This window comes from Rhinoderma darwinii, chromosome 3, assembly GCF_050947455.1.
Source record: "Rhinoderma darwinii isolate aRhiDar2 chromosome 3, aRhiDar2.hap1, whole genome shotgun sequence".
NCBI classification, from domain to species: Eukaryota; Metazoa; Chordata; class Amphibia; order Anura; family Rhinodermatidae; genus Rhinoderma; species Rhinoderma darwinii.
Window position 1 is genome coordinate 317,028,783 of NC_134689.1, and position 25,602 is coordinate 317,054,384.

Sequence of the window (25,602 nt, forward strand, 5' to 3'; positions counted from 1 at the left end):
GGAATTACTACTGTTCAAATCTTATTTTTATAAATTTAAACTTTGAGTGTCATTTAAAAATGTGTAACATGTTTATATTGTTCCCAATAGTCTCATTTTCCCACAATTATTGCATGCTACCATGTAATAAACAAATTAGCCATATTCAAATATGTTCCTTAATCTGTGCACAAATTCTTAGATAGAATTCTTAACATTCAGCCAATAGATTATGGCGGCAATGTGGGGCAATGCAAAAGAACATTAAGTGCAGCGTTGGGGGCAAGTTGCCAAACATAATTGTTTCCATCAATCTATCACTGTGCATCTATTCCCCCTTTCCCATATGCCACAGCCTGCCTATGAAAAATATTGCAATGCTTCATGGCAGAATTGCGCAACTGCCCATGGGCATATGCTGCCTGTGATGCAGAGTGGCCGCAAAAGGGGCATCCGTGCTTTCCAGGATAATTAACAGGCAGAAGCCATCGTTTGGTATGATTACTCTGTCAAACTATAAAATTATGGCAAGTAGGGAGAATTTAGGATTATTGGGTTCTATTCATATGACTATTTTGCAAATCATAAACTGTTGGGATTATTTTCTTTCAATGGTAATTAATAAATGTTACATTTTAATGCTAGTCATCAGTGATTATATATATTTATATGTATAAACAACTAATACAGAAAAAATGGGGAATATCCTCCAGCTCACCTTGTCACAGGTATGGTATGGTGATCAGCGCACGGATCCTCGTGTCGGCACACGCAAGGGAAACAGCAGAAAAAAGGGGAGTTGGAACCAGCGCTGAAGTGGAAAATCTGTTAAAAATGGGAATCTTCTTCCAAGTTTTAATGTTGCTTTGTTAAAAACAATGGACAACGAAAAATAGTGGTGACGGGCAGGTATCTACCGCCTATCTCCTTCAACACTCTCTGTACTTTGGACATTACCTGCCCGTCACCACTATTTTTCGTTGTCCATTGTTTTTAACAAAGCAACATTAAAACTTGGAAGAAGATTCCCATTTTTTCCACTTCAGCGCTGGTTCCAACTCCCCTTTTTTCTGCTATAAACAACTAATGTAATAGACCCTAGTGGTTGGGTGAGAAGGAGAAATTGGTTGGGGATAATGTAGCAAATACTGTGATAGACAGCCTTGCTTGGGAAAGGCCCATGATGGGGGCTGAAACATTGCATTACTATAGGTGAATAAGGCACCCCTTTTTCACTGGATTATTATATTGAGTGCTGCCTATTCCTTGGAGTATTGAATATAGGACAAGGAGTCAGGGTCCTGAGGCTTGAACCTATTACCTTTTTTTGTCGTTTTGTATAGTGCTGCTCTCTTTGTATTTTTTTTATAGAGAGAGAGGGCTCATTCAGATAAGCGTTGTTTCAACGAATCATGTGAAGGGTCCGTGAAAAAATAGGACATGTCCTATTTTCTTTTGTTTTCATGCATCCCTCCATAGACTTTAGTCTATGAGGGGTCCGTGATAACGCGTCCCGCACGGGTGCACCTCGGACGTGAAAAGTGCATGGATGGATGGATAGATAGACTAGATAGATAGATGATAGATAGATAGATAGATAGATAGATAGATAGATAGATAGATAGATAGATAGATAGATAGATAGATAGATAGATAGATAGATAGATAGATAGATAGATAGATAGATAGATAGATAGATAGATAGATAGAGGTGTGAGGGATAGATAGATAGATAGATAGATAGATAGATAGATAGATAGATAGATAGATAGATAGATAGATAGATAGATAGATAGATAGATAGATAGATAGATAGATAGATAGATAGATAGATAGATAGATAGATAGATGATAGAGCTCTGTCATTAACCACATCTTTTACTGTATCTCGAGCAGGTGTGGATAATTACTGATAAAAGGTTTATTGGTATCTTTTATCTTGTCTTTGGTGTGGTAATGAGCCAGTTACAGAAAGGGAAGGTAATGTATTCTATCTAGATATAATGAGTGACAACCTCCAATTACCAAATTGGCTGAGGATTTCCCCAGCTAACACCATGAGATAAGGACACAAGTCTTTGAGAGAAGAAAATATGAGTTAGATTGTGGCAAGTGGACTATTAAAGTGTAGTGAAGGTATTTGCCATGTGCTCTGTGTGGAAGTTGATAGGATGCCTCCCAGGCACAAGAGTTGCTAATCCCATGTTTTAAAGTTGAGTCAATATAAGAGTTTCTGTCAGCTTCAAAGGCAGATTTCTATCCCCCCTTTCTTGGTACGTGAGTCTAGTGAATGGAATCCCACACCTTTACCTCTAGGATTTAATTAGTTTGTTTAGACATGTACTTTTTATTTCGTAGTGAACCTCTGAGCGTATCTCACCGTCTAGTCTCCCACATCTGTATTGCCACTTCTTATTCCTTCTAATGTATTATAAAAAGATTCAAGTTTTGCTAACCTATTATTACTATTCATGCATAATATACATCTCGAAAATGTGAATAAATCCAATGTCAAATTTCAGGTTCAAGGCATAATCTCACACTTGCTAAAATAGTCAGTAATAATAATAATAACTTTACATAATAAATATATGTATATCCTCACATCATTTCTACATTTTTAATCCTTTAGATTGTTGGCTCCTATATAGAGGGTCTTTCCTATTGTATTTTATCTACATAATGTTATACAGCGGCAGACATACCATTAGTGCCCAGTGGGTAAGGGGGCCCACGTCCACCTTAAAGAAACCTTCTTCTGTTTATTAGATTGTATGTAAGTGCCTGAGTTAATGAATTTCATAGCTAACAATTACTGATGGATTGTTGGAGAGACATAAGGGGGTGATTTATCACAAGATATTGGAGAGCAAGGGGCCCATATACTGTTCTTGCACTGGGACCCTCTGCTGTCTGTGTCCGCCCGTGATTATATATTTAGTTAAATGCTGTAATTACCTTGAATAAGGGTCATGTATAATATAAACGGGTCCTCACAACAAAAATCAAAACAGCACCCCCACCGGTGCTAGTTCTTGCGAGGACAGGAGAGGAGGGCAGCATATGAGGGTGAGCTCTGTGCAGTTTTACACTATCAATGGGAAAGGTAGAAATGGCCAACATGACCTAGAAAGTAACTATTCAGGTTCCATTCAAATTTATTTTGCAGTGTACGTTTGGCGTATGTGCAGGTAAAATCTCCTGTCATATATGCTTATTGTATGGCTCAGATGTATGTAAATGTATGCCATCTGTCACCCATTAACTTCCATTGCGAAAATTAAATTTATAAAGCGTGACATTATTTCGCAGGATGCATCTGGATTGGAGAGTGTAGACTGCTACTCTTTTTAAAAAAGGAAAAAAATGGTATATGGCTTATAGCAGCCAGAAGTATGTCTTCAAGGATCAGTTGCTTCGGTTGCCTGCAGGCACTGGATGTCATTGCACAGTATGCAATGTACGTAGTCGGAAGCAGTTGGCTCCATACATTGCATAGCGGCCGTGCTGCCGAACTGTAGCTCTGCTCCTATTTACTTGATTAGGAGCAGAGCTGCAGTGCTGTAGTTCGGCCGCTATTCCATGACCGGAGCTATCTGCTTCCGGCATGGACATCCGGTGCCCAGTGGCAGCTGGAGGAGCTGATCAGTGCGGGGTCTGGGTGTCGGACCCGCACCGATGATACACTGATGACCTGTCCGGTGCATAGGTCATCAGTTGTCCGGTAGTGGACAACCCCTTCAACAACACTCTTGTGACCTGTGTAAACAAGGAAATGTATGGGCATGAACGATCGTAGGAATAATTGCTCCTTGTGAAAGTAGGAAACGAGCGCTGATTAACGAGCTGTCTGGTTGATCGGTGCTCATTTTTACGGCCCATGTCGAGCCGTGTAAAAAAAATCCTAAGTCTACGTTCACATCTGTGTTTTGTTTTCCGTTGTTCTGCTCAGTCATAGGAGCAGAACAATGAAAAACATGGAAGCGCCGGAGCCGTCACGCATGACGAAAATGAACTGTGCCTTACGGAACCAATTGACTTTAATGGTTTCCGTCATTTTGCTGCACAAAATAGCACTGCATGCTATTACTTCCAGCATAGATATCAGTATCTGCTACTGAGGCTCTGACGCAGGTTTGAACAGAGCCTTACATATGTATGCTGTGCAAAGAAGGAGCTGCCCTTTAAGTTCCGGCTACTAGAAATGCAGCCCACTGGTGCCAGTGATAAATCCAATGCTACCTGTCAAATTTGCTCCTTTGTTTTACAGCTCTTACAGAGTGTTTCATATGTGTCCAGATCTGATGAACTTCATATATATATATATATGTGCACAGACCACATTCTTCGCATTTGTCTGCAATAACATTTAAATGCACTGGGATGCCCCATGTCTGCAGAAGTTCAAGGGTTCAATAACAATGGCTGTCTTGGCAGGTACCGTGTTCAAAGTGCGTTTAGGATCAAGACATATGCATTCCTAGCCCAATAACTTGTCCAGTAATTGGTATATTGATTGCTAATGTCATCATGTTTTAGAATGTATAAACCATCCAGTATATCACACAGCCGGCAACAATCCAAGAAGGCATTGTTTATTCATTGGAGTTCCCATACAGGCCTGGCTTGGATTGTGCTTGAGGGCCTGCTGATAAAGATCAGCAGATGATTGGGTGCACACATTCTTAACATGTCTGACCCATGACATCCCAAGGGCAGCAGGCAGCCTGTCATTACAGGCACAATGCTCCTCTTTCTTTCCACTTATCTAAACCCAGATGACTTTGAAATTTTTATTAACTCATTAATGACTGAAAATGTCATTAGAGGCACCAGGAAAAGAAAGTTAGTGGAGTGCATAAGGTGTAGCTGCAAGCTGCAAATCACAATATAGAATTCCAGCACTGGTTGTAATTAGAATCATACCCTTTACTTTATATACAGATCCGGCGGGTTCACCACACCTGGTCAAGATTCCTAATGATAGGAAAATGGAGAACATTTTTATTAGAATTATTTCCCTAATCTGTAAATCTTATTATTAATATTTCCTCGCCACATGATTAAATGCTGCCAGAACACCTCGGACACAGAAGAGGCATATTGAATGGATCAATAGAGGGGTGGAATACTTTTTATTAGCCCAATGTTTCTCAATTATATAATTTCTTGTAATGATTAAAATTCCTACTTTTATTTTAATATATTCTGGTATTAAATAAATTTGGATATAGTATGAACAATGGGTGGGTTTAATTATGGAAAATCATTATATTCACCCTTTCGACTGAAAGATCGAACAGCTGACCAGGCGCATAATGTGAAGTTCCTGGGCCAAAATGTAATATCGTAGCAGGAACCCCACTTACCAAGTGACATTGATAATACTGGTGTGTTTTTATGGGCCAGTGGGGTCTTTGGGCCCCCTCAGGCATCGCTGCCCAATTTTGACTGCTACCTCTGTATCCCATATAGCTGAGCCCCTGCAAATAAAAAAGTCCTATTTGACGAGTGTATTTTTCCCAGCCACTATAAATATTAGATTGTCAGTGGATTCTGACAAAAATACATTGGGGAGAATATATCAAACTCTCTATGCCAATGTCGCAAATTGCTTTGAAAATTGGGAATTTTGAGTATTTTGCGCCGTTCTCGCCACTTTTGGAAAAAGAAGTGTGGTTTTAAAAAAGGAGGCAGTTTCACAACGCAGCATGACAAATTTGTTAGAATTTGCACCAGAAGACTGGCGTAAATTATAGCAGAAAACTATGACAGCTCTAGGCTGGCTTGATTCCACTTTGTGGGGTGTAACAATGTAGAGGCCCGGAACCTTGCCCCCCTCCCCCTCATCAGACAATGAAAAGAATAAATAAAAAATAAAAAATGTGTACTCAATTCACTCCTCTGCTTCTCCACTCAGGCTTGCCTCACGGGCCCTCAGTATGCTGTGGCTCATACAATGTACTGACGCCGGGCAGCATCAGGGCGTTATATGTGTCGCAACACTCAGGATGTTGTATGTGATGCATGTAAAGCCCTGATGCAGCTCAATGTCTGGACCTTGTATAAGCCACGGCCTGTAGTGGGAGCCTGAGGGGACTTGGAGGGGAGAAGCGAAGAAGAGCAATGAAGTAAACATCTATTTTTTATTTTATGCCCAATGGGGATGTGGGATGGATGGCGCATAATAAACTGCTGCTCAGCCTTGTGCATTGTTGATACTGGTGAACCAGTTCAGCTAGTGATTTATTATTCAATATAGTAATAGGACTACTCAATTGCAGTTATTGCTATTGAGCATCTTTAGGAATATCATAGAGAATACATATCTTCATATTTCACTATATAGGGGCATATACTGATAGTTGGTCCATGAATTATCTAGGCTGCTGTGAAGTTAACAGCCAGGATATTATTCTATATGTCACTTATTAAGCTAATAACATTAAAAGGAAGAGTCCTTTTTTGCCCGTTCAGGTAAGTGTCTCTATTTTCTTAATAATAATAATAATAATAATAATAATCTTTATCCTTTTACCCCGGGCCATTTTTGCCGTAACAGTGAGTGCCGATCAAGGAGACAGCTCGTTGAACGGCGCTCGCTTGCTCCTTTCGCAAGTAGCTATTATCAGTAAGTATGGGGACGATCGATCGTTACTGTTTACACAGAGAGATTTGCTGCCGACAACAATTATATTTTCTGCTGCGGAAAAGATACGATCAGACGTTCATCGGCTGATCGTTGCCCTGTTTACACAGGACAATGATCGGGAATGAGCACTCTGTGAATGCTTGTTTGCCCGATAATTGACCTGTGTAAAAGGGGCCTTACTCCAGCAGAGCAGGAAGCTAAGACTGGTGTAGGAGCGCCAGTTTTAGTAAATCTGCCCCATAATGTCTATTGTCCTTGGTAGTTTGAAGTTATCGATAATGTATAAGGTATTTAGAATAATAAAGAGGTTGTCCCATCAATATGACCGCTGCAGAAATGTCAACCTGAGAGAGCCCTTTACAAGGTGATACACAGTTACATAGTTATATAGTTGATAAGGTTGAAAAAAGACACAGGTCCATCAAGTCCAACCTATAATCCTACCGTGTTAATCCAGAGGAAGGCAAGAACCCCCATGAGGTTGATGCCAAATGTCTAATTATGGTAAAAAATCATCCCTGACTCCTAATATGGCAATCAGAATAAATCCCTGGATTAATGTCCCATCTCCAGAATCTAGAACTCATAACTTGTAATATTATATTTTTCAAGAAAGGCATCAAGGCCCTTCTTGAACTTGATCAGAGAATCAACCACCACAACATCCTGAGAGTTCTATAGTCTCACTGATCTCACAGTAAAGAATCCTGCCTGTGATAATAGATGTAGAGGATGCCCCCTTGTCCTTGTTACAGGCCTAGGTATAAAAGATCATTAGAAAGATCTTTGAACCGTCCAATTATGCTCAAGTAGCTCGACATCACAAAAATTCGAGTGACCTTTTTGGAGGTTGTGACTTATATAAAAGGGTATGGCTAAATATATTCAGAGACCCTATATTAATATCGGACCCCAGTCTAGACTAAATATATTCATACCTGAGACCAGACCCCTAACTTAATTCAGATGAGACTAGACCCCCTAACTTAATTTAGACCACACATCAGACCCAAAAAATATTCAGAACCCAGACTAGACTATATTAATCCTCTGTCCTCTGACCGCAACAGACTAATGTTTGTCAACTGATAACATGGATGTCCCCCATCTTGATTGGTTGCATCATCCTTTCATCCATGGTAAAATGAGAGTATGGGTTGTGTCCAAGGGCACCCCTTACACCTTATGCAGCAAGGGTGAAGGAAAAGCAAAAAAAAAAAAAAGGCATGCATATCTACCCTCCTTGCTCCTCACTCTTGCTTAGCTCCAGGTGCTGCTGCACGGACGGTAGGATCCAGTGAAGCTGTGCCCGAGTCTGAGCAAGGGCCAGGAACGTAGAGGGTAAGGACACATGCAAATTTTATTTTCGTTTATTTTTTTGCTACTCCTGCACCCTATTTTTAGCCTCCCTTCCTGGGGACCATGTGAAATCTATATATAACTAGATGACCAGGTGTGGGAGTGTAAAGATAGGGTGACTCCAGGTAAAACCAGGAGAGTTGACATGTCTACGTCTGCCCATATGTCTTATTAACTCATACGAATGCCATAGATGGGGGTTCCTTACTCATGACCACACCCCTCTATTAGTCAGAGAGTGGATGCCATGGTATATATATGTACCACATGATTTCAATGACAACTATGTAGCATTACATTTTCCATATAGGCCTGCTGCAGAGGTAATAGGAAAGAGCTGGTAGCTTCCCGGTGATAACAGCTGGTTGCAAATCTTTCCACCAACTAGATTCCTGGCAATCAGCTCATCGCCAGGGAAGCTGTCCTGCCATGGTGAGAAAAAAAAACCTTTAAAGGGATATTCCAGTTTCAGCAAATAAATGTTAATCTTTGTTTGGTGAAAAATTATAACATTTTCGGATATACTTCCTGTATCAATTGCTTATGTTTTTGCAAGATCTCTGCTTGTTGTTATTCAGTACGAAACAACATTGTTTGCTTCCAGTGGATGCAAATCTGTTCATGGTCATGAAGAATTGATACAGCAAGTATATTGGTTATTTGTATAACTTTTAATTATACAGAGAATACTGTTTATTTGCTAAAGAAAGAAAACCCCTTCAAGTCTCAAAGGTGAAACCGTGTTATTGCCCTTGACAAACAATGTCTGCATTCATTTTCTTTTCATTAGACAATAACAGTATCTGGTTGCTTTGGGAACACTTTTATTAACTATACTAGGTTTTGCAATTGACCTCCAGCCTCAGTAGATGAATTAATAGTGTTTAGTTATAATGTCTGTATATTCCTATGATTGGTGGCATTTTATCCACCGTGTAAGCTATTTACATAGTACTTATGATATCCTATACATAAAACGGATGAAGCCCCCATTGGTTTGTTGAGTGGCATAAGTCATATTCTGTAATCGACAACAGACTGACTACTTGCTGTATTAAACCCAATTTATTATGTCTTTACTTACTAAAATAGTGCATTTCGTACATCATACATTTTTTTTACTTTTTTTTTCTAGAGGGAATCTAAATACAGATAAATAGAAATATAGTTAAATATAAAACATCAGAAAGGACACTTGCAAGGGTGCTTTCATTTCTTTAATATTACGGAAGTTCCACTTTTACCACATTTATGTGTCTGCCAACTTTATTTTCACCTCCAAGTAACCAGGATTTCACAGCTTGGGGCTTTTGTGAGAAAAGTAATTCTGATCTAACAAATAAAGAGTAATTTGTAAAATCTCAAATCCCCTTTGCAGCCTAATGCAAGGAATCATATGGATAGTGTAAATTGCTTTTCAAAGACCTGAGGCGAATGTATTGTACTTCAGAAGACATACAAATCCCAGAAATAAAAAGGAAATATAATATCTGTCTCATTATTATATACCTCAATGTATACCTAAGTGTTTTCATGATGAGGGCCACACGATCCTATGACTATCTGTTTGTCGGCTGATAACTACATTTCAAGGAAGTTGGAAGTCATAGCATTGCAGAGACTTGTTACCATCAATGATATATGTTTCTGTGCTTTCTCCATCTATGCGTTTCCTCTTCCTTCTTTTCCTTTCCTGTTGTGCTTCCTGAAAGGAAATTTTCACTGTAATTAATGTGTTAAAATGAATACGTTGATTTACAAAATACTATGACGTCATTTCCTGTTCTTTTGAGTTAAAGGGCATGGCTTAAAATCATTTCTACCCTGAACTGAAATAGAAAACATGTAGTGTGCCCATCAACAATTAGTCAATCTGCCACTAGATTTCATGATGTTTCTGAGTTTTTAACAACCGATACCCTTAGACCATGTGCTCACATGTGGATGAGTGATATCAATGAAAATCTCGAAAAAAATCTTCGCCAAACATGGCATACTACAAATTTTAAAATCTGCAGCATGCCCTCAAATCCAAGTATTTTTTTTCCAAAGTATATTTATAGGGTTTTGTTAAACCCTATTCACATATACATATATATACTGTTCTTTAATTGTGAATTGTATGTGTGGATTTCACACTGAAAATGTGCAAACAAACGGCAGTTGATCTGCTGGGTAGACCGCCTTTTGATTTAGGTCTCATGGGGTCACTTTTACTGAGTGGTGATAAAAGGGAGAATGTATTATATGTCATATACCATATAGAACAGGGGTGCGCAAACTTTTTTTGTCCGAGGGCCACATTGTCAGATTGCAGCACTCACAAGGGCTGTAATACAATTTGAAGGGATATTCCTATCGGACAAATATTGACAGTATGTGCCATAAATGTCTGATACGTGGTGTTTACCCCTCTGGGACTTCCACTTGTGAGAATGGAGATACCCTACTCCCCTGATCGGCATTATGGTGAACAAGGGTCTTTGTGGCCACGCATAAAAATGGTTCTCTACACTGTACTTTATGGGAGTTTACTGCGATAACCTACAATGTAAAGAGCCACATTCATGGACAGCCACATTTCCAACCCATCTTTTCCTACCTGAAGTGCCAAACATAGAGGAGACCTTAAATATGGAAGTGTCAGAGCAGGCTGGGGTTTAAACAGAACATTGTCACTGGCAGCATGTGGACCTGTGATATAGTAGATGCTACTTTGCAGACCATCTGGTAGAGTGGCTATGTGCTTTACAAAATGAATTTATTAAATGCACCCCATGTCTAGTGATATGTATGCACCCAACTTCTTAATATCACTTTGCACCAATCATGATGCTGCTCCAGCCGGTTAGTAGTCGTGATAAACCCTAAACTGATGGAGGACATCATGCAACAAGAGTTCACTGTCACTTCTTAAGTCTCTGCCTTTAATTCATAATCAGCTGGCATGGAAGTGGGAACAGCCCTGATGATTTCATATAATAAAAAAAATATTAACAATATTGTAATTAGAGTTTAGCTTAGTCCAACATATGTCTTACAGAAGATGTATCATTAATATCAGCCAATCCCATGAGCAGTCTGCAAGCAAAACTACAAAAGTAGGTGTTTGTGACTATGGGAAGAAGATTGTCAACTCTCCTGAACAAATGGAGAAGAATATAAATGTATTTATCTACTATAACCCCGTCCCTTCTTTAATCCAAATGCATAATTGTTGCTTGAAGGTTCAAGCATCGAAGCCCCTAGCCCACCTGGGCAAGTCCCCCTTATGAGGCATGCCCCGTAGCAGCCTTTATGGTAACTTATTAAAAATAAATGTGATAGTTTATAAAGAAATTGTTATATCTATGGCCAGCTTTGGACTTAACACTACCCAGAACAGAATCAAAGGCCTCAGGGCTACAAGACTGTAAATATGATCACTGTCTTAGCATGCTTTCCATTAGTTACCGTGTACCATATCCCTATATCACTGTGTCACTATACTCCCCTATAATGGTAGTCACTTTGTCACCATACTCCCCTTATCCACTAGATTGAAAGAGAATGAGCTTGCCTTATAGTAACTTTTAGTTATCAGTGCAGATTTGCTTCATCTTACAATCATAGGAGAGTATTATAGGAAAATATACACTGGGAAGTTTAATAAATAACTCTTGCGCAGGAAGTATACCAATGCTTTAACTTTTCTCAGCACAACCTACGAAGGACATATGAAGAGATATCTTTGTCCACATAAGGAGAGCAGTATAAGTGTCTGAGTATGAGAAAATCAATGCGCTACTTAAAGAGTGTACACCCTCGCAAGCACCAGTGACAACCCATGAAAAATTGGTCATTATAGAATTCATGTTTAGAATGTACCAGTCTGAAGATAATGTCATTCATCACCGTTACAACAGTAGGCCGCTAATAAGCTCTCATTGCATATTCATAGATAAAGTGTCTCTCGTACATTTCGGCACTCTAGCAGAGGTTGGTGCATGTCTCCTGCTCCAGTCCAAGTCTAGCAATGAGTGTTCCTGAGTCATGTTGCTGCAATTACACTGTAAAAGTGTTACTCAAGATGGATTGCCCTGATCTGTGGTTCAATTGTAAATTAGAATACAACTCTCCCTGGGGAGCCACAGTCCTTATTTGTGATTAAGTAAAAAAAAAAAAGCTCCTAATAGAATAACATATGAAGTTCTTTCCTCTACTTTTAGGCAATTAGCCTGATGAAATTGCTTCCCTTTTGGTGAAGGTCTGATATAATAATGAGCAGTGTGATTCTTGTTCTGTATTTCTTACACAAAAGATTTTGATGTTGTGCACTTCAAATATCTAGGAGACACTATATACTAATACTACCACAGTATCTCCTTCACACAAGCGTTTTTTTTTTTTTTGTACCACTAAAGCAACAAAGAACATCAGAAAAAAATTGCTCCGAAAACGACATCTTCGGTCATTCAGGCAGTTGCTGTATTTTATGTCATTTTGCCAAATAAATGCCACAAATAAAAATATATATGTATAGAATGACATTATCATATTCACTATCAAACCAGTATATTGACTCAAAGATTTAGCCAAATCATTTTTATATCAGAAAGTACTTCTTTAAACCAGAAAAGCACAGGATGAGTCCTCATCACCACTCGTGTATTGCAAAGATGGCTCCAGGCTCCACCAGCTTCCAGCCAAATATAGATCTAACAAAGTATTCACCGAATTTGTAATCAAAGTTTCGTTCTTTATTGCATGTCAATTCACAGAGACAATCAAGCCCATATCGCCTTGAGAAAGGCCATTGTCTGGCCAAAACGTTGCCTGTCTTGACTGTCTCTGTGAATTGATATGTAATAAGGAACGAAGTTGTGATTACAAATCCAGTGTAGTGGCGAATACTTTGTTTGATCCGCTTTTAACCACACACATTCAAAGATATTTTCCTACAACCAAGCATTACAAATGTAGCCTTATCCTACATAGGCAGGGCAGGTTTTAGGGGGAGACAGAATGAGAAAATGCCTTGGACGCCCATTTCGCCACTGAACCGGATTTGTAATTCATTGACTTATCCGATTAAAATGGAGGATGCAATCTCTTCATTATACATACCTTCTCATGCCGAGTTGAACTATCTTCTTTTTTATATCATGCACGAAGGATTCTTCTATCCATAATTTCATTCATCTCTACCTTCTACCTTCATTGTGTTGTGAATACCGTTATGAATCATATTTTTCGCTGACCTCAGTGTGCTCCTGAATACAATGAAATCAAGATAAGAGAACAAAGTGAGGATAAAGTCTGAGATGCCTAGGCTCCAGAACCATAAAAAAAGTTGAGAAAGTTTATGGCCTACCATAGTGATATCTATATGCTCGGCTAATATTTTTTATAGAGAAAATTACCAGTAATTACAATGGAACCTTAGATTAATATTAGTAGAGAAGAGAAGAGATTGATCCAGCGCTGATATTGGTTTAAAAGGGAAAAACACGTCCCATGTTTATTGTAGAAGAAATTAAAATTGGAAGGGAGACGCAGTCATGGCAGGAAGGTCCTTTAGTCCTTCCTGCCATGACTAAGAACGCAGACCGCGTTCGAAACGCATAGGCTTTGGGTATTCACCCTCATATCTCCTACCTTTGCCTTGGGACTGCGTCTCCCTTCCAATTTTAATTTCTTCTACAATAAACATGGGACGTGTTTTTCCCTTTTAAACCAATATCAGCGCTGGATCAATCTCTTCTCTTCTCTACTACTACACACCGCGGGCCGTCGCGGGGATCCGACTGACGCTATCTGAAGACGCAGACCGGTGAGCTGGAGGTTTCTCCCTGTTTCTAGATTAATATTACTTATAATACAAATATTACATGCCTAAATATAATTTTTTTTATAAAAAAAAGGTTCATAATATAAGAAAATAATACCCACTTTTGTTTCCCTGATTATCTGCTCCATGGATCTCTGCCAAGGACCATGAAGTTTTGGGTTAAAATAACATTAAATTATACATGCATTTCTAGAGTATATTGTTATGCAGTGTAACTGAATTTGGGAAATGATAACGACAGTCTTTGGCATTTTATAAAAAGTTTGAGACTTATACCTATGCATACCTATGCATAATAAGGACAAATATACAAAAATTATTTTCAAGATCATTATTGTTCTGATATTATGCAGTCCATAATTTCTAACATGCTATTGCTCTATTTCGATGTGCGTCATATTTTCAGTAGATTTCTATTCTTAAAAATAGAAAAATATTTAAAGGCTATCGAGACCTATGCACTGACATTGGTTTTTGTTTCTCATTTTTACCTAAATGTTAAATTAAGCTACTTTCTAAATAGTCTTCATTAAAATGTTCCACCATTATGTTGTTGTAAAGTCTGTGAAACTCGTTTAACCTAGTTGTTTGTCTTGCTGCTTCTGACATAGATCCGATAGGACACTGCTCTTGGCTATGTCGACTCTCTCTGCTTTCCCCTCCTTTCTCTCAGTGTTTGAGATTGCAGCAGGGAGAGGAAGGAGGTTGTACCTGGTAGATCAGAGTGTGGAGAGGGAGGAATGCACCCAAGTCTTCAGGGATTGCAGATCACACAGGCTGTCAGTATCAAAGTGAAGATAAGAAGGAAAGAACACAGGGGGAGGTGGTTAATCACACAAGGTATCAGTGTAAAGAGAAAGGAGAGAACCCATGGATACTCTGCAGGGGAAGGGAGAAGGAAAACACACACTCCTCAGCATTCGTGTCTATCAGCATAAGAAAGAAGAGATTGCTCATGGGCTGTAGAAGGGGAAAGCCGTACAGGGATGAAGTTGTGCTTGTACATGAGAGTTAGTGAAAGTAGCAGCATCCGAGACACACAAAGTCCAGGATGTACTACTGGGAGGGGCACCCCAACATGGGAAACGTCTGAAACTATGAGAATGTTGCAAACTGAATATCAAAGGGTCTAAAAATGAATGAGGAATGGAGAGTGCAGCCTGAAACTTAGTGCAACTTTTTCAACTGCATGTAGCCACTAACATATATACAAATATTATTTTCTATGTCAAAGGTATCCATAGCCTTTAACTTTAAAAAGTGAATTAGTTGCAGAAAAGTTATAAATGTAATACATTGTATTTTTTCCTGTCCTATTTTACTCAAAGTGACATAGTGTTATTTCCTTTGAAAGATATTTTTTGAATTAATTCTGTTGCTAGAAAAAAAATACAAAACATAAGTATTATTATTTTTTTTGAAGGGTTACAGGCTTTAGATGGAGTGTTAAATACACATTTTACAGGAACTCTCACTTAAAACAACATTTAACCAACGTCATACTATACATAGGCCTGTTACATGGAAGAAATTAGATGTTTCACAGGGGAAGCACGAGGATCTCCAATCTGGAAACAATTTGTATATATTCATGAGCTAAGAGCAAGCATTCCATATTGTGAAACTCATTCATAGCTTGCTGTTACTGAACACATGTAGACAGCCTTTCTCTTCTAGTAGCACCACAAATGCTTTTTATGTCTTTTATGCTGAAATGTGTCTTCTTAAACTGGATATATGTTTGTTGTGTCAAACTGCAGTTGCTCCGAGCAAATGTATTGTATGAAGGAAGGGTGAGATAATAATATTACAGCCATTTTTAAGGTCCTATCCCATTTAGAAGGGTATAGGGATGTGGGTTATAGCAGAGGCGTAGCTAGGTTCTCCAGCACTTGGGGAAAAGATTCAGTTTGGTGCCCCCCCCCAACCTCTTTCCCGACATCTCCTTCCCCCTCGCCGTGTTTGTTTTCTCTACAAATCAATGACGTGTCATTTCTTTTACACTTTTTTTTTAATGTAACGCGAGCATAAAAACATTTGTACATTTTAAAAGCAAAATAGTTTTTCTATACACAACACCAGAACCAAGCTCAGTACATATATACAGCCCCAGAACCAAGCTCATTACATATATACAGCACCAGCACAAATACAGCTCAATTTAGTGCAACCCCTGCCGTATAAGTTTGTACTAAATTGTTTCCAGCTCCGAGCATGGCCCGAACAATGGTAAGGATATGCTGGGAGAGGCTGTTTCACAAAAAATAAATCATATCATAATCATACCACCCATCATCTCGCTGCAGATCATACAGTGACTACATTATTGATTAAAGGCAGAATAAGCATTTACATTAAGTAACTCACCAGTGACGTCTCAGATTCTAGTTCTTTTTCTCCACTCCCCTAAATATAATAGTACATACACCGTGTCCCACACACACACACACACACACCGTGCCCCCTGTAGATAGTGCCTGCCATAGGGCCCCCTGTAGTTAGTGCCCCCATATAGCCCACCCCTGTATATAGTGTCCCACAAATAGCTCCCCCTATAGTGCTCCACAGATAGCCCACCCCTGTATATAGCCCCCCTGCAGATATAGCCCACACCTGTATATAGTGCTCCACATATAGTCCACCCCTATATATATATATTGCTCCTCATATAGTCCACCCCTGTATATAGTGCTCCACAGATAGCCCACCCCTGTATATAGCCCGCCTGTAGATATAGCCCACCCCTGTATATAGTGCTCCACATATAGTCCACCCCTGTATATAGTGCTCCACAGATAGCCCACCCCTGTATATAGTGCTCCACAGATAGCCCACCCCTGTATATAGCCCCTTGTAGATATAGCCCACCCCTGTATATAGTGCTCCATAGATAGCCCACCCCTGTATATAGCCCCCCTGTAGATATAGCCCACCCCTGTATATAGTGCTCCATAGATAGCCCACCCCAGTATATAGCCCCCCCATAGATAAAGCCCCCCCTGTAGATAAAGCCACACACTTTTTAATTACAATAAAATAACAAACGATTTAAACTCATCTTAATCCCGTCCGGCGGCAATGTAGAACTGCTCTCTTCTGCGCATGTCTCCTGGGGTTGAATGAAGCGTCTATGAAAGGCGCTGATTGGCTGGGCAGAATGACTTTCCCTGTCATTCAGCGCCTTTCAGTGACCCAAGTGGCTCAAAGTATCGCACTGCTTCACTCGTGGAAAGGCGCTGAATGGCCGGGCACGGAACATACCCGGCCATTCATTGCTTCTAATTGTACCTGTGTCCTATAGACGCTGGTACAATTATAGTGCAGGAGGGGGTGGCGCTAGCGCCCCCCTCTAAGTTGTGCCCGGGCACATGCCTGCCTCCCCTAGCTACGCCCCTGGGTTATAGAATATGAAAGAGATCCCATGCAAGAACCTTGCCTTTCTGTTAGATCTGTTATATGTTTATGTGTCCATAACTTTAGTTCTTACTCCTTTTTTCCTACTTTCTTACAGTGAGGGTATGTTCACACGCAGTGACCAAAAACATCTGAAAATACGGAGCTGAGGATTTTCAGACGTTTTTGTAGCAACTCACGTTTTTCTCAGCGTATTTTACGGACGTTATTGGAGCTGTTTTTCAATGGAGTCAATGAAAAACAGCTCCAAAATCGTCCCAAGAAGTGACATGCACTTCTTTTTGTCGGGCGTCTTTTTACGCGCCGTATTTTGACAGCGACACGTAAAATTACACCTCGTGGGAACAGAACATCGTAAAACCCATTGAAAGCAATGGGCAGATGTTTGTAGGCATAATGGAGCAGTTTTTTCAAGAGTAATTCGAGGCGTAAAACGCCTGAATTACTGTACGTCTGAAAACACTGCGTGTTAACATACCCTTACAAAGTTCCAAGACCAAGTATCCAAGGCTCTATTCACACCATATTTAGAGTATACAGTTGAGATATACGTTCATTTTTTCTTATTTGTTTCATTATAAATTGCATGGTCAACTATATTCAAAAATTGTATGCAATTGTATCATAACAGCATGCCATTGACTCATTGTTCTATATAAAAAAAAAACGTATACTTTAACATATATATTCTTTTTTTTTACAGTATTGAATAGGAAGGCAGACTACACTTTCAATATGGTTAAGTGACATTATTCAGCCCACACTAGTAATATCATCCACCTATACTGCTCACGATTTACTGTGCTAGAGGGAGGGATAACCGCAGTGCATATTAGTAAGGCTGCCTGCAAGGCATTGTGGGGAAGCCCGCTCAAGGTCATGTGATCCATTTTCTAATTTGTAAAACGGTGACCGGTGCTCACTGAACCCCACAATGAAGAGGCTGTGGCGCTCGTCCAAGCCCTTTAAACAGCGGATCGGCGGGGGTGCCGCGAGTTGATAACTCCTTTAACTAGTAGTTCTGTTATTGCTGAAGAGAAGCAACTCTAAAGCAATATGACATGATGCTCCCACTACCATCAAGGTGTTCCTTTGGTATTAAGTTAGTGTTGTCCTTGTAATAAAAACATCTTTTAAAAGTAAGGAGAAAAAAATCCATCGTGGTCAGTGGAGACCAGAACAAATTTCTCACATTGTTTGGGATGATTAAATACTATTTCACAAAATGTATAATCCCCTGCCTGTCCTGTAATTAGCTTTGAAGAGAAACCGTTATCTTGTCAATGTTCCTGTGGTGCAACATTTTTTTTTATCATTGTCTTAATAATGGCCCAGATGGTACATGTCATACAATAAGATCCTGAATGTGGTATGTAGGCTTCTACCACACTAAAGCCAAATAATTAGGTCAAACCTAAAAAATATTTAACCCCTTTCCGCACCATGGTGTAAATCTACATCGGGGGAATGACACGAGCACAGGAGATGTGCATGTGTCATAAGCAGCAGGTGCAATCATACGGAAGGGGCAATGGCTTGCCATAACAGCCAGCTGCATAAAACAAGCCTTTAGGAAAATGTAAAATAAATTAAATGTGCTCCAAAACAGTCCCATTAATAAATACAACCTGTACCGCAAAAAAAAAAGTACATCCTGAAGGCCCAAAATATGCTACGTCCTTTTGGGGTTAAGAAAACACTATAGGAATATCTGATTGGGATTCATCAAAGTTACTTAGAAGGGTGTTTTATTTTTAAACTTTTTATGTTACAAGATCACATTTCCGCAACGCATTTTCCGCACCTTGTGGAGAATCTGCAGCATAATATAATAGAAGCAAAGTGGATGAGATTTGAGCAAATCTCATTCATGTGCTGCAAAAATGCTGAGCGGAAAAAAACGCTCAAAAATTTACATACGGTGCGGTTCTTTAGTCCAAAGCATGTTAATTGTATTTGCGTAAATGCTGCTTATTTGTTGTGGGCTATCCCCATTGAATTCAATGGGGAGATAAATCCTGCAACAAATAGCAGATGGAACGTTTTTTTGCGGAGGAAAAGCAGCGATTCCGCAACAAGAGACCCAACTCAAAAATCTTTACACGTAGAGTCAAAAACGTCTCAAAATACGGAGCTGTTTTCAAGGGAGTCTATGAGAAAATGGCTCCAAAAACGTCCCAAGAAGTGTCCTTTGACGAGGCTGTAATTTTACGAGCCGTCTTTTGACAGCGACGCGTAAATGGGCAGATGTTTGCCGACGTATTGGAGGCGTTTTTCAGACGTAATTCGAGGCGTAAAACGCCTCCATTACGTCTGAAAATAGGTCGTGTAAACCCAGCCTAATACTTACCCAGACTTCTGTGTCTCTTCATCCAGGTCGGCCTCCTGGGATGATGTTTCATCCCGTCACCGCTGCAGCCAATCTCAGGTGGCTGCGGTCACATGGGATGAACAGTCATCCTAGGGCTGCAGAACGTATGACGTCAAGGCATCGGAGGGAAGTGTCACCATAGTAGGTATGCATTTTTTTTTCTGTGCAGTTTTCTGCAGTGTACATTCCGGTCGAAAAACTGCACCACAATTTCGTGTGGTTTTTCGGCCGGAATTCCCTGCTTTTGCGCAGTGCATCCGCCCTGTATGAACATACCCTTAAGATGTTGTCCAGGATTAGAAAAACATGACTGCATTCTCTCAGAAACAGCGCTACACCTGTCCATGGGTTGTGTCTGGTATTGCTGCTCAGCTCCATTGAAGCAAATGGGGCTGAACTGCAATACCACGCACCACCTGTGAACAGATGTGGCAGTGTTTTAGGAAGAAAGCAGTCATGTATTTTTTAATCCTGAAACTCACTTTTAAACATTGGAAAAATACATGACCTCTGTTTATTTCTACAATTACATGACAAACATCTGCACTTTCAGAAAATTAGACTTTTTATGTCTGCTTGATGTATATATGTGTGTTATGTGTTACCAGACGCCCATCAAGAATACAAAAAAAGCTCAGCTGCTTCTTCTAAAAGTTTTATTGGCCATTATATAGGGCAATATTTATGGTGTTCCCATTTCTATATAGGCTTGTGTGGTTAATTGTAAAATTATTTCATATAATTTCAGAATCTGAGTAAAGACTAGACCTCTGCACAATCTCAGTTATTATTATTCAATGCTATGAGGTGACACATATTACTGGTATTTCCTACTCTTTACAGGTCCATTTTTGTTTGAAACTATAAAACATGTGTTTGCACTTGAAAATTGAATGGTTTAATCTGAGAAAGGCACAATGAAGGCAACATTTTTTTTTTACAATTTCAAATTCTGCTGTTTTTGTTCTTTTTAGGAAAATTTTGTTAAAGAAAAATGGTATGTTCACACGCAGCATTTTCAGGCATATCTCAGGGGATAGACACCTCGAAAAACGCCTGGAAAAACGCTAGTGAAACACCGACAAACAGCTTCCCAATGGGAAAAATGGCGTTTAGTTCAGACGGGGCATTTTTTTATGCCACTGTTTTATGCCACTGTTTTAAAAAACGCAGCGTAAAAAGACGCTTGTCACTTCCTGAGCCATTTTTTGAGCTGTTTTTCATAGGGTCACTTGAAAAACAGCTCCAAACACGCCTTAGGGTATGTGCACACACACTAATTACGTCCGTAATTGACGGACTTATTTCGGCCGCAAGTACCGGACCGAACACAGTGCAGGGAGCCGGGCTCCTAGCATCATACTTATGTCCGATGCTAGGAGTCCCTGCCTCGCTGCAGGACAACTGTCCCGTACTGAAAACATGATTACAGTACGAGACCGTAGTTCCACGGAGAGGCAGGGACTCCTAGCATCTTACATAAGTATGATGCTAGGAGCCCGGCTCCCTGCACTGTGTTCGGTCCGGTACTTGCGGCCGAAATACGTCCGTCAATTACGGACGTAATTAGTGTGTGTGCACATACCCTTAGGGTATGTTCACACGGCCTATTTACGGACGTAAATCGGGCGTTTTTGCCCCGAATTACGCCCGAAAATAGCGCCTCAATAGCGCTGACAAACATCTGCCCATTGAAAGCAATGGGCAGACGTTTGTCTGTTCACACGAGGCGTATATTTACGCGCCGCTGTCAAATGACGGCGCGTAAATAGACGCCCACGTAGAAGAAGTGACCTGTCACTTCTTTGGCCGTAATTGGAGCCGCTATTCATTGACTCCAATGAATAGCAGCGCTAATTACGGCCGTAACGGACGCGGCGTTCAAGCGCCTGCACATGCCGGTACGGCTGAAATTACGGGGATGTTTTCAGGCTGAAACATCCCCGTAATTTCAGCCGTTACGGACCCCCGCCGTGTGAACACACCCTTAAAAAAAAAAAGCCTGAAAAAACTTTTTCTGCTTCAAAAACATCTGGAAATCAGAGGCTGTTTTCCCTTGAAAGCAGTTCCGCAATGTTCAGCCGTTTTTAATTCTGCATGTGAACAGGCCCTTAGGGCATATTCAGACGTGGCAGAATTGTTGTTGAATTCCGCAGGGGACAGTCCGCAGTGGAATTCTGCAGCAGCCGTTTTTACATTTGTTTCTATACATTTTTAGGAAACTTAGTTCAGATGTTGCGGGAAAAAACTGTGCGGAATTTAGGCTGCGGTGCAGATTTTTCCCTCCGCAGCATGCACTGTCTGTTGCGGAGAAGAAGCGGAATTTCACTGCGGATTTCAGGCTTTGCAATGCGAAAACTGAAATCTGTGGCAAGTCCGCTGTGATATCTGCAACAAAATTCTGCGCGGACATTCCGCAGCATTTACAGTAGCAGCAAAGTGGATGAGATTTAGAAAACCTCATACCCACGCTGTAGAAAAAAAACTCAGCGTGAACGTTAATATATTGAGCCACGGTGCAGAATTTAATTCCGCAGCATGTAAATTTTTGCTGCGTTTTTGTTGATTTTCTATTGCGGATTTTCCCCATTGAATTCAATGGGGACACAAAACCTGCAACAGAAAGCCAAGTGTTGCGACTTTTGCGGCGTAATCGCAGCGATTACGCCTCAGAATTCTCAACTCCGGAAAAAAAAATCATACTAAGGCTGGATTCACACAAGCATGCCGTTTTTGCGCAGCTGCCATCATTATGACACTCCATTTGGATGTTTGTAAACAGAAAAGCACGTGGTGCTTTTCTATTTTCATTCATACTTTTGACAGCTGTTGCGCGAATCACGCAGTTCGCACGGAAGTGCTTCCGTGTGGCATGCGTGGTCTTCACGCACCCATTGACTTCAATGGGTGCGTGATGCGCGAAAAACGGTCAAAGAACGGACATGTCGTGACTTTTTTTCAGCGGACACACGCCAAGTAAAAATCATGCACATGTCTGCACGGCCCCATAGACTAATATAGGTCCGTGCGACGCGCGGACGTATTTCCCGTTCGTCTGAATAAGGCATTACACAGAACGCTCTCCTTCTTACAGCTGTCCGGCCTCCAGGGATGGCGTTTTATCCCATGTGACTGCTGCAGCCAATCACAGGCTGCAGCATCACAAGGCCTGCAACGTCATTGTAGGAGGCCGGACTACGCGCAGAGAAGAGGGAGGGGGTAAGTATCAATGTTTTGTTTTTTTTTCAAACGCTGCTTTCCGCAGCGGAAATTCCGTTCGAAAAACCACACCACAATTTTCGTGCGATTTTTCGGACGGAAGGTGCTGCGGGTTCCTGGTCGGACACGCTGAGCAGTTTTTACGCATCGTATCAGACCCGTGGGAACCCAGACTTAGGCTCCATGCAGACGGCCGTAATTTTGATCGGCAATTACGGACCGTAATTGCGGATCAAAGTACGGACCCATTCGTTTCTATTGCCAACGGACACCTTCCCGTAGAAAGGCTCCGCAAAAAATAGGACATGTCCTATTTTTTTATTTTACGTGCTTTCATACTTCATAATGGCAGCACGACCCGCAAATGCGGGTGACTGTGCTCGGCCGGCTGTAGCCATAGTCACGGACTGGGATTACGGCTACAGCCGTGTGCAGGGGGCCTCAGGCCGCTCTCACATGAACATAAAAGGGAGCGTGAGGGTATGTTCACACGTAGTCAACAAAAACGTCTGAAAATCCAGAGCTGTTTTCAAGGGAAAAGAGACCCTGCTTTTCAGACGTTTTTTGACCAACTCGTATTTTTCGCGGCGTTTTTCGCGCCGTTTTCGCGGCGTTTTTTACGTCCGTTTTTGGAGCTGTTTTCATTGGAGTCTATGAGAAAACAGCTCCAAAAACGTCCAAAGAAGTGTCCTGCACTTCTTTTGACGAGGCTGTATTTTTACGCGTCGTCGTTTGACAGCTGTCAAACGACGATGCGTAAATAACAGGTCGTCTGCACAGTACGTCGGCAAACCCATTCAAATGAATGGGCAGATGTTTGCCGACGTATTGGAGCCGTATTTTCAGACATAAAACGAGGCATAATACGCCTCGTATACGTCTGAAATTTGGCCGTGTGAACATACCCAAAACGTTAATATATTGAACCGCAGTGCAGAATTTAATTCCGCAGCATGTCAATTTTTTATGCTTTGTTTTAATCTGTAGTACAGAGGCAACTCTTGGGCCTCCTGCAGGCTATCAGAATGGGAGTTAGTGCACCCTAGAAGTCTGCAGTGCTCTTAGGGTATGTGCACACGAGAACTGGCTTTTACGTCTGAAAAGACAGACTGTTTTCAGGAGAAAACAGCTCCGTAATTTCAGACGTAAAAGCTCCTCCTCGCATTATGCGAGGCGTCTTTGACGGCCGCACATTTGTGCTGTTCTTCATTGAATTCAATGAAGAACGGCTCAAATTACGTTGCAAAGAAGTGTCTTGCACTTCTTTGACGAGGCAGTCATTTTACGCGTTGTCATTTGACAGCTGTCAAACGACGACGCGTAAATGACAGGTCGTCGGCACAGTACGTCGGCAAACCCATTCAAATGAATGAGCAGATGTTTGCCGACGTTTTTGAGCCGTATTTTCAGGCGTAAATCGAGGCATAATACGCCTCGTTTACGCCTGAAAATAGGTCGTGTGAACCCAGCCTAAGTCCCACTCTGATGAACCACAGCGGTGGCCTTTGGTCACTTTCACAGGGTGCATTTTGGTGAGTATTTTGCATCAGTATTTGTAAGCCAAAGCCAGGAGTGGTACGTAAACATAGAAAAAGCACAATCAAAAGATTTGCACGAAGTCCATATTTTAGATCCACTCCGAGTTTAGGCTTAGAAATACTGATGGAAAATACTCACCAAAATACACCTGTCTAAAAGAGGCCAAAATCTGAGGGGCCACCATAGACTCTATTCAGTGTTGCCCACATTTTTATTACTATAAATATGCTGTAGAAATGCATAGGTATAACTATTTTTTTACATAACCACCAAGAGACTCCTCAATATAATATTGTATCATTGCGAATATGAGACCATTCCTAAATTCCTACATTACTATAGACTACTAGACTACATTCTTCTACGTGCCACTCCGGTACCATCAATATCCAAGCATTCACCGTACTATTTGAGTGACATGTAGCCTAATAATGATGGGTTCATAGGTTCAGATTGTTACTTTCTAAGTTAGTAACTCTAGCCTTTACTGACTTCTTGGGTCCATGACTAATGGCCATGCAATGTTGCATTTTTGGTTGATCCCCAGAAACACAAATTTACCCCTGTGCAAAATATACAGAAATAAACATAAATAAATAAAATTTGCATTTGGGCCCAGGTTCCTACAGAAGAATAGGGCCCATGAGGACAAACATATCAGTTAAGCAGATCAGTATATCCTAAGGTTCTTCCCTTTTTTGCTCGCTTGACAAATAATCTGTTGTTATTATTAGACATTATTGATCATTATCGATGATATGACCTATGTATGAAATGATAACAGGGGAGTTTACCATAAAACTAGAGTTAGGTTCTGTTTACATTCATGTTGGAGGCTCTAGTAGGAACCCTGATCGCTGATTCTGTCCTTTTTTACGAGAAAGTTTGCACTGTCTGCAGCGTTATATTTCCTGTCTAAACGACGGGAAAACCCGACAGACCCCATTATAAGTCAATGGTTTCCGTCGGTCGTATCTGGTGTCCGTCGGCTGATGGATCAATCACAGCGTTGAGCCATTTTTGGAGCCGTTTTTCATTGACTCAATAGAAAAACAGCTCCAAAAACTACCGTAAAAAAACACCCCAAAAAACACGAGTTGCTTAAAAAACGGCTGAAAATCCATTGAAAACAGCTCCGTATTTTCAGCCATTTTTTGTTAAGCGTGTGAACATCTGCCCTGTGTGAACATGGCCTATCTGACATGTGTGAACATAGCCTATTAGTCCCTTGTATGACCA

The 25,602-nt window shown here is 40.6% G+C and overlaps 1 long non-coding RNA gene across 2 annotated transcripts in view; it reads right to left on the reverse strand.

Moving 5' to 3' along the window:
* Positions 1–8,982: 8,982 nt before the first annotated feature.
* LOC142749782 (uncharacterized) overlaps positions 8,983–25,602 on the reverse strand; it is a 52,908-nt gene continuing 36,288 nt past the window's right edge. For both annotated transcript variants that reach the window (XR_012882455.1, XR_012882454.1), the window contains exons 7-8: positions 13,097–13,242; positions 8,983–9,695 (exon numbers count right to left, since the gene is read on the reverse strand). This is a non-coding gene — a long non-coding RNA (uncharacterized LOC142749782). The remainder of the gene's footprint in view (positions 9,696–13,096; positions 13,243–25,602) is intronic.